General features: G+C 36.0%; 1 non-coding gene across 1 annotated transcript; it reads left to right on the top strand.

Annotated features, from left to right (window-relative positions):
• Positions 1–7,377: 7,377 nt before the first annotated feature.
• Positions 7,378–7,545, top strand: LOC126021101 (U1 spliceosomal RNA). The gene has a single exon (XR_007499713.1). It is a non-coding gene; the product is annotated as a U1 spliceosomal RNA (small nuclear RNA).
• Positions 7,546–10,711: the final 3,166 nt, after the last annotated feature.

Below are 10,711 nucleotides of genomic sequence, written 5' to 3' on the forward strand. Positions count from 1 at the left end.
AGTCCTTCACAGCTGTACAAATTCTCAGTGTCTTCTTTAAGTAGCAAAACTGTCTACTTCTCATAGAAGAGTGTCCCTTTCAGCTCTGTTTTAAGTTTTACTTGGTGACTTATTGGGACTGGGTGAGCCCTGGAGTGACTGAGTTGTCCAGAATAAAGGGTTTTAGGAACCCTCAGCATGTTGGATCCATGTAAGAAGTACTGGATGCTTAGTCCAGAAACTGAGGTAGCTAGCTGGTCTCCTCCTGGCTGCCATCAGTTACTTCTGCAGTCAGACATGTTGGGGTGGTGGCCAGACCCAGGAGCAGGATGCTCAGAGTTGGTGCTGGGGACAGATGGCACCATGGTGGGGCTATGCCCGACTCTTCTGGGAACTCAATGGCCTGTTCCCAGCTGAAAGGCTCATAGACTTTCGGGTACTTCATGAAGTGCTAGTTTGCAATGCTCTCAGATTGAAACTGGATACAAGTTCTGTTTTTTCTTTAAATAATAATATCTTTATTTAAACACTGTGATTACAAACATGATCATAGTTGGGTTTCAGTCATAAAAGGAACACCCCCACTTCACCAGTGCAACCTTCCCATCACCAATGCCCTCATCTCTTCCCTCCTCCACACCCTGCCTGTATTCGAGACAGCTTTCTACATCCCTCATTCACTGATATTGTTATGATAGTTCTCAGTGTAATTATTTCTCTAACTGCACTCACCCCTCTTTGTGGTGAGCTTCACATCTTGATCCAGTCCTTCCTGGAATGTCTGGGAATTATTTCAATATCTTTTATTTCTTTTTAAACCCATAGATGAGTGAGACTATTCTGTGGACACAAATTTTGTTCAGTTACCAAGTAACTTCTGTCCTAGGGAGACATGAGCAAGTCTGGGGACCAGCTGCTTCCTGGAGGCTGAGAAAAGAGAGCGTCTTGCAAAGTGCAGTATTAGGGCTGGTGGCAAATGATCCTTTCTCTCTTTCTCTCTCTCTCTCTCTTTCTCTCTCACTCATTCACTCTTATCTCTACCTCTCTTCTTTCATTCTTTCTTTCTCTGTAAAGAAAGTCCCTCTGAATCCTCTGGCACTATGAATCCTGAGGGTTTCTTTTCTCTGAGTTGCACCTGAGTTTTCTGTTCATGCCCCTTTCAGAAAACTAGATTTCAGAAACCTCCTATGAACTCTGCATGATTATGGCTATTGGTACTCTTGTTTTCAGAGTAGCATCTTGGACACAGGAAATATAGATAGAGGGTTTGTCCATGAGTGTGTTTATTTCTAGGAGCATTGTGTATTTTGTTTAGTTGTTTCTGCTGAAGGATATTTTGGATTTCTCACACAAGACCACCTACAACTTCTGTTCACTGGAGTGTGTTTTGGCTTTTCTCTCTGATGTGATAACTAACAGACCTTCCAGAATTGCTATATTTATTTCATGAAAAATTCACCTTTAAAAAGTTTCTTTATGGGGCTGGAGAGATAGCATGGAGAGAGGCATTTGCCTTGCATGCAAAAGGACAGTGGTTCAAATCCCGGCATCCCATATGGTCCCCCCCCCCCCCCCCCGAGCCTGCCAGGAGGGATTTCTGAGCGTAAAGCCAGGAGTAACCCCAGAGTGCTGCCGGGTGTGACCCAAAAAACAAACAAAAAAAAGTTTCTTTATGAATCAAGTGGAAGGAACTACCAACAGGTCTAGGATTTTCCTCACTAATTCAGTGATGAATTTAACAGGAATAGAAGAATATCCCATATTAAAAACTCTGAGTTTTTCCACCTTCTCTTCAAGTTGCAATAAAGTTCTATTTTTAGCTTCCAAAATTCCAAATCTTAAATACCTGTTGTTACTAAATTCCAGTATTCAGATAATCTGAAACAGAGCAAATGACTCTTTTAATCAATAATTTAATCATAGTTAACCATGCTAGTAAGCAGTCCTTTAAGTTGATTGCAATAGTACATATAAATATTCTTCCAGCCACTGCTGTCCGAGTTCTGTCAGACCAATAATTTTGGTTTCTTCCTCAATACATAATAAGTTATCTGATTTTGATGTAAAATTAAGAGCCAAATATGCACCCACTATGTTGTGACTTTGTTTAGTTTGTGGTATTTTTAGGGGTATTTTTGGTTTGGGATTTTCAAAAATACAAATGAAAAGTAAATACTTGTATCATTGCTTCATATAAAAGAAGATGCGCTTCATTCTTATTATGTAGGAATTGCTCAAATAAACTAGAGAAAATAGGTTGGCCATTTTATTTTTTATAAATATTTATTTTTTCTTGAATTTGTCTAAGTCCAAGCATGGATAGGAAATAATTTTCTACTTTGGACTGTTTGGTAAAGACTTTGACCAGACTATATTACTTGCTAACTCGTTTGAATTTATGACATCCTGCCATATGCCACCAATTGTTAAACCTTTGTTTCCTAAAACAAATAAATTGAAAACAAAAAAGATAATAACATATGTACATGAAAAAATCCTCAAGTATTTGAAATATAAACAACACACTTTGGGGACAAGAAATAGTTTATAAATAAGGTGTTTGCCTTGCATGCAGCCAACCCTAGTTTGATCTTGTCTTGATCTCTGAGCGTAGAGCCAGAAATAAGCCTTGAACGAAACTGGAATTGCCCCTTTCCTTAAAAAACAAACAAAAAATATTTCAAATTAAATCATGAGTCAAAAATATACTTGTCAACAATTAGGGAATGCTTTGACCAAAATAAAACAAGTGAAACTTTCATTTATCCCATTCCCCCATAATGAAAACAAATATTTACCAAAAGGGGTTTGATGTACACAGAAACTTTGCTAAAATCTGAACAAACTAAAACTTCATATCAAGAAGTAAGAAGACAGTCAGGCAGACAGTGACAAAGATATGACCTCGCAATGAAAAAAATCACTATATGAGGAACCAAGCTTCAAAAGAGAAGAGATAACTAAGGTGTGGAAACCCCACTTGGTGAGCACCAGTGGGAATTCAGTAACCCATCCTACAATCTTAGAGCACTGGAACAGGAAACAATGAATTATAGGGTATAATCTGGGGTCAGGATTGCTAGCAGGCATCATCTTGATGGTAGATGCTATTTCAAAACCCATCTCCCTGCTAACAAACTATGATGGAAAATCCCTAATGAAAGTCTCACCTACTCCCAATAAATATCTGAGCTGACTGTAGGTGAAAAGAACTGCCAAGAATTCTGACTAATTATATAAAATTTGACCAACCTCACTGCTGCCAAGCACCCTGTAGACACTCCATTCATTTCAAGTCTAAACCTGGCAGACTCTGCCCCCCCCCCAACACACACACACACTGGCCTTTCAATATGCACTGTATCACAAGCTGAAATTGGAGTTCCAGTCTCCTTTCAGACTTGTCTTAGCATGAATTCCCCAAACAATGCCCATATGAGACCATAGCTATTCAGCAGTGCCAGGCACTCTGGACTACAAACACCTCACTCACCACCCAGCATTGTACAACCTTGGCAACACAGCCAGTGCCAAGCACTCAGAATCACAATCTTCCAATAACTAATTTAGCTCACAGTCTGTGCCACACACTAAACCTATGAACCCTCACCTTGGATCCATTCATCCTCATTGCTACAATTGATGGTTGATTCTTATGACCAACTTCCAGTCACTGCCAGAGCACCATTCAAATACAGATACAAATACACTCCATACCAGTCCCTACCTGAAAACCAGCCATAATCTGTAGACAGAAAATTTTACCAGAACTAATTGGAAAACTAATACAATAACACTGTGTAAGGTACATAATGAAAAATTAGATTAGCAGTCCTAATGATGATAAAAGAAAATTTTGGAGCTAATATAATAAGAAAATAAAAGAGATAAAAATATAGTAGCTCTACTAAAAATACACAATAACCAGATTGATAGCAGAATGACAGAAGCTAAAAGAAAAATATAGAATCAGTAATCTCAGATTGTAAAAAAACTATCAAGTTGAAAAAATGTAGAAAAATATATATTAGAAATTTACAAGGCAATACTAACAAGAGTATTCAGATAATAGAGGTTACAAAAAAAGAGAGGAGGAAAGTAGTAGAATTTTTTTGTTTGTTTTGTGAACAAGCCAGTTGGTTTTTACAGTGGTTGATTCTCAGGGTTACTTCCGGCTCTAAACTCAGGAATTACTCCTGGCAGTGCTTAGGGGACCATATAGGATGCTGGGGATTGAATCTGCATTGCAAAAAAAATACCCTACCCACTGTATTACTCTTCTGACCCCAGATGCATGAGTCTTTTTTGTTTTGTTTTGTTTTTTTTATAAATTTTTAAGCACCATGTCTGCAAGCATGTTTGTAGTTGGGTTTCAGTCATAAACAGAATACCCCCTTTACCAGTGCAAGATTCCCACCATCATTTTTTTTCAACTTTATTTTTTTTACAAATCAAAATAATTCAAATTTAATCATTAAAAGTGTGTATGCAAATGAACAGAAAATTATGTTCAGTCAAAGCAAAATATAAAATTTAAATCTAGAATAAAGAACAATATAGTTGACTGCATGAAAAGTAGAACTATTGGCAAATTTTTAAAAATCCAAAAAGTTCAAGGATTTCCTTAAACAACAGAAGCATTCAGTAGCATTCAGAAAATAACAAGTATCTACATGGTAGGCATTTATTCCTTATATGTGTTACTATAAGTATTCTTATTAATAATTAAATAAATTACTTTATTTAAAGACCATGTATCATATAATTGGCATAAATGATCAGAATCATTTATTTACATGTGAATGGGAGTCAAATTATTAAAAAAAGAAAAATTGAAGAAAGAAAATTTAGAGTATAGCAATGTGTGAAAATTATTTTATCTCACATTGTGGTAATTAAATCAGTGTCAGAGGTTTAGTAAGCTCCATAGTTAGTTTATCATTGTTATTTCTTTTGGTTCTAGACATTAAGTGGTTTCAGATAAATTTTGGAGTCTAAATGGGATGTCTACAGGGATGACAATATTTAAAAAATTGGAGTTGTCACCTGGATCAGGAATTCCAAGCTCTATTGCCAATACTAGTGCATTTGTGGAATAGTTTCAGCTGCCAGAACTTCCTGAAATAGAAGAAGTAGAGGGAGTGAGGAGAGTGCCTGAATACACTCCAAAAAAAAAAGTCCTGGTATGCAGCCCAAATGCCTGTATACCTTGAGTTTTTGGTCAGATTGGTGTCTCAGCAGAGAGCTGTAGATACATTGGCCAAGCAGTAATTGTGGATGGAGGTTTAGCTAATGTGGCTTCATCAGGTGTACCCTCACCAAAGGTTGTCGTCAACTTTCAGCTGCATGGCCAGTGTACTCATAATTTTTCATAGTTTGGTTTATATCTCTTTCAAAAACAATGAGTATAGAGCTGGCTAAATGTAGACATGGCCACTGCATTTCCAGAATTTTTTATAATATCTTTATTTAAACATCTTGATTACAAATATGAATGTGATTAGGTTTCAGTCATGTAAAGAACACCCCCCTTCACCAGTGCAACATTCCCACCACCAATGTCCCAAATCTCCCTCCATCCCACCGAACCTCCACCTACACTCTAGACAGGCTTTCCAGATCCCTCATTCATTCACCTGGTAGTTCTCAGTGTAGTTATTTCTATAACTGCACTCACCACTCTTCGTGGTGAGCTTCGAAGTGTGCTGGAAGTTCCAGCCCTCCTCTCATTGTCTCTGAAGATTGTTGCAAAAATGACTTTTATTTTTCTTAAAACCCATAGATGAGTGAAACTATTCTGCATTATTTCACTCAGCATGATAGATTCCATGTATATCCATATATAGGAAAATTTCATGACTTCATCTCTCCTGACAGCTGCATAATATTCCATTGTGTATATGTACAACAGTTTCTTTAGTCATTCGTCTGTTGAAGAGCATCTTGGTTGTTTCCAGAGCCTGGATATTGTGAATAGTGCTGCAATAAATATAGGTGTGAAGAAGGGGTTTTTGTGTTGTATTCTTGTGTTCTTAGGATATATCCTTAAGAGTAAAAAAAAAAAAAAATCCGAAAGACCATTTCCAGAATTTTTAATTGAAAGAAGCATTACCTGATAAATTGACCACACTGAGAATGAAAACCTGACCCAAATATTGAAAGTATTCTAGATAATAAAAATCCAATAGTCATATGCCAACACTTGATAATTAAAATGTCCAAAATCAAAGATAAAGATTACTAAATCAGAAAGAGAAAAGTTCAAGATTCACTTTCATGGAACTTTCCTCCAAAATATCAGCAGATTTCTCAAGTAAAACTTAAGGGAGAGTCAGGATGGTGGTGTGTGCAGGAACTTTTTGGGGGGTGGGGTGTCACATCTGGTGGTTCACAATGATTACTTCTGACCCTGCACTCAAAAATCATTCCTGGCAGTTTTGGGAACCATATGAGATGACAGAGCTTGAACCGGGTTAGATCTGTGCAAGGCAAACACTCGCCCCACTTTGCTTTTGCTCCAGCCCCATGTGTAGTAACTGTACATCAATACCAATTTAATAGGATTGTATCCATATTACATACTTTATATTTAAACTAGACTTAATTTTTTTAATTTGAGGAAATACTAAAGGACATTTCACAAAAGGAAAATAAATCTCTTTTGGAAGCAGCAAGTTCCTAAAAATAAAAAAAATGTGAGTAAGGGGCCGGTGAGGTAGCTCTAGAGGTAAGGCCTTGCAAGTGTTAGCCAAGGAAGGACCGCAGTTCGATCCCCCGGCGTCCCATATGGTCCCCCCAAACCAGGGGCAATTTCTGAGCGCTTAGCCAGGAGTATCCCCTGAGCATCAAACGGGTGTGCCCCCCCAAAAAAATGTGAGTAGTATTGGGATCATTTGGAAAGAATTTGATATTTACTTGCTTTCAATTTAAATTATGTTCTAAGCTGAAACCTAAATATAAACTTCCCAGTTGTCTTAATAAAATTCTTACAAGAAACAAAAAAGGCAAATAGAACAAAATACTACACAGCAGATATCTGATACAAAAGTATAAATGGAGATAATAAAAGAACAAATAAATGGAGATAAACTGCAATAACACCAAGATTAAATAGTAATACATTCTTACAGGTACATGTATGTCATTTCATTAACCACCAATGGCCTTAGTATACATTTTTTATAATGATATGTATCAAGCAGGCCAAAACCAGCCAGCTTTGCACTAGGATTTAGTGAAAAGGTGCCCCTTATACATTGTTGGTTAGAATATAAATCGGTTATCTCTTATGGAAACAGCATGGAGATTTCTCAAAATATTAAAAAAAATAGATCTACCATATTATATAACAGTTTCATGCCTAGATATATGTTTGAAAACATATTATTTGAAAATCAAATACTTACCTGGCAGGGGCGTTACCATGATCACAAAGGTGGTTTCTTCAGGGCGAGGCTCACCCATTGCACTCCAGGTGTGCTGACCTCTGCGATTTCCCCAAATGTGGAAAACTCGACTGACTGCATAATTTATGGTAATGGGGGACTGCGTTTCCGCTCTCCCCAGAAGAAAGAAAAAAAAAAGAAAATCAAAACACTTATTTGAAAATCTAGATGCACACTAACCATCCATTGCAATGCTATTCATAATAGCCAAGAGTAGGAAAACAGTCCACTTGCCCCATGATAGATAAATGCATAAAGAAGTTATGGCAAATGTATATAGTAGAAAACTGTACAGTTATAAGAAAATATAAAATCTTGTTTTTTTATGTATATGGAAGGAACTGGAGAGTATCATAGTAAGAATATAAGCTTATGGGAGATACCATATTATCTCATTCATATGGAAAATAAAGAAACAACGCAAAATATAAATAAAACCTTGCACTCTGACCACATAATTGAAGTTACCAAAGAAGAAGGGGAGGTTAAGATGGCACAATAGGTTACACTTGAACTGTGAGAATGATGTGGTAAAAAACAGTTTGAAGGAGTCCACCAGAGCCAACCCGAGCTTTGCTCAAGGTGTGCTCCTAATACTGATGGGGGGACATATTTTTTCAGAAACTAAACCAAGTACAGCCATATGCATGGCAAGTGCCTTAGCAACTGTATATTCTCTTCAGCCTCACCTTATTTATTTTTATTTCTTGCAGCAAGCCATATTATGATATTGAAGTCAAGTAGAACTGAATTTCAGAATTCAGTCCCAACTCTAAAAGACATTTGTCTTCTCTCTTTCTGATAGAATAATTTTTAAAAAAAATCCCAGAAGGATCTTTGACCAATACAAATGTAAGAAATTTTTTATTGTCCACATAAAAGATAAATAGTTCCCTACAAAAATTCTTCACTCACTTAGGGCAACTCTCAACCAGCAAATAAATGAGCATTACTCCAGGAAACCCATTTCATAACTTGGACAAATACGAGAAAAAAGAAACATTTTGATTCATAACATCTATTTTGTTAAATAAAAACTAAACATGGTATAAAGGTGTCCCATTTTCTAATAAAATTATTAATAAAAGATATTTTCTTGCTTGCATGAAGGCAACCTAAGACCAAAAGACTTGAAGTAAATAATCCACATAGAATAGTTTTTAATAATTTCTGTTGAAAGTCTTTTGGTAAGACATGACACACTGTTAAAACTTCAAGATCTGGAAAGGTTATTCTAGAGATCATCCATTCTGGGTAGTGTATCTAGAGACCTGATAAGGTTAATCCAAATTATCCGGGAGATTACCCTGAGACAGCAAATGGTTCCATAAACATCACCATTGCTCTCTCAAGCAGAGAAATGATATGCTTCACTTTTGTTAATATTTTCAAGGAGACTAAGCCTAAAAATGTCAGTGAAATGAAGACTTGGGTTTATAGGCAAAGCTGTCACTGGACCTTTGAATTATGAGGCTAGACTTTCAGTAGCCGCCAAGTTATAGGTCAAGCACTTCTAGGTCAACTTTCACCTCTTTCACAAAAACCAAGATGAAATTTCAAAGGCTTTTATGTGAAGTTTTATTAACTTAGGTTAGTTTGAAAGAAAAAGGTAGGCATAGCAAAATGTGAAATTTCATTATCTATGTCCATTGTTTTCTGTCTTTTTGCTGCAATGTTTGTAGAAAACTACATGAATAATCAATTAATCTGGACACACAGTGGGAGAACAAGGTGAAAAAGCTAACAGGACACAAAACACTAAGAGTACTTACTATACAATATCTAAGCATGATAGATTTTTTACATTTTTAATTTTAAAAACTAAATTAAAATAGTTGGGCTTTGTTTTGTTTGTTTCTTTTTTTTTTTCAGAATAATCATGCATGTTATAAGAGTATAGTGAGGAAAGGGTCAAAATTCAGAGACCATAAACTAAAGTCTTTTATTAATGGTCATACTGTATGTGATCAATAAACATTGGCATAATGTGTTGAACTTGGGTATTAAAAAAACAAATCCAAAGTATTAATATATGAAAACTGTATATTTTCATAACTAATGACTGTTGCAAACAACTGTTTAATAATGACTTTAAAATATCTAAGGAATGAGAATAAAGTTTATAATGGTTGAGTACATTCTTAGCATGTATAAAGCTATAGTTCCATCCCCAGTACCTGCACTGTCACCACTCTCCACCCCAACCACTGCCAACTATGACCCCCAGGCTATCAAACAGCAATGAAGCATGAAGCAATGAAGCCTCTGGCACCAAGAAGATTTCAGCTTCAGACATTTGTGCATTATTGGGTTGACCCCTATAAAATAATAATTAATTATAAAATAATTAGATATAGCACTTGAAAATATTTATTATGAGGGGAAGATCACTGTATTTTCTTGTTAGTAATTTTTTTACCTTATATCAAAGTACCTAATTCTAGCCCTCCTAGAAAGACATCAATCTATAAAGGTTAAAATTATGATGGTTCTCTATATTTCATCTTCAGCAAACACTAAAACAATCTATTAGTTTCTTTCTATATCCACTGCTTTTATTCATCTTCTTGCATGATTTCAACAGCTCTGTCACATTCATCTAACTGATCTCTCCATATTCTCAGGAGTCACTCTAAAATCTAATCAACTGCATTGAGTGTTATTTTTTTTAAATTGACTACATCAGTTTCTCTTGCTTGTTTCAGTGATTCCTAATTAATGTTTCCTAATCTACATGAATTAAATCTGCATGACTTATCATTGAGATTATGTAACACAAACTTAAACATTTTGATCCTATCGACAAATAAGAAGAGAAACAGACAGAAATATAGCTAAAGGCAGACACAATACAAGATTATGAAGTGAAAGCTTCTTTGAATTTGGGTCAAATGCCAACCCATATCATGTTATTACTTTAAATTGTTTTTGTAGGGCCCAGAGAGATAGCACAGCGGCATTTGCCTTGCAAGCAGCCGATTCAGGACCAAAGGTGGTTGTTTCGAATCCCGGTGTCCCATATGGTCCCCCGTGCCTGCCAGGAGCTATTTCTGAGCAAACAGCCAGGAGTAACCCCTGAGCACTGCCGAGTGTGGCCCAAAAACCAAAAAAAAAATAAAAATTGTTTTTGTAAACTCATCAATTTATGTTGTAAATAATATATTCGTGATTAATTGCATTTAATATATCAATTGTTCAGCTTATAGCCATAATTAATAGTTGTTTAAAGTATTTCTCCATTTTACTTCATACCCCAGAAATCATGGCTGAGGCTTCTCCACATATGA

This window comes from Suncus etruscus, chromosome 10 (assembly GCF_024139225.1).
Source record: "Suncus etruscus isolate mSunEtr1 chromosome 10, mSunEtr1.pri.cur, whole genome shotgun sequence".
NCBI classification, from domain to species: Eukaryota; Metazoa; Chordata; class Mammalia; order Eulipotyphla; family Soricidae; genus Suncus; species Suncus etruscus.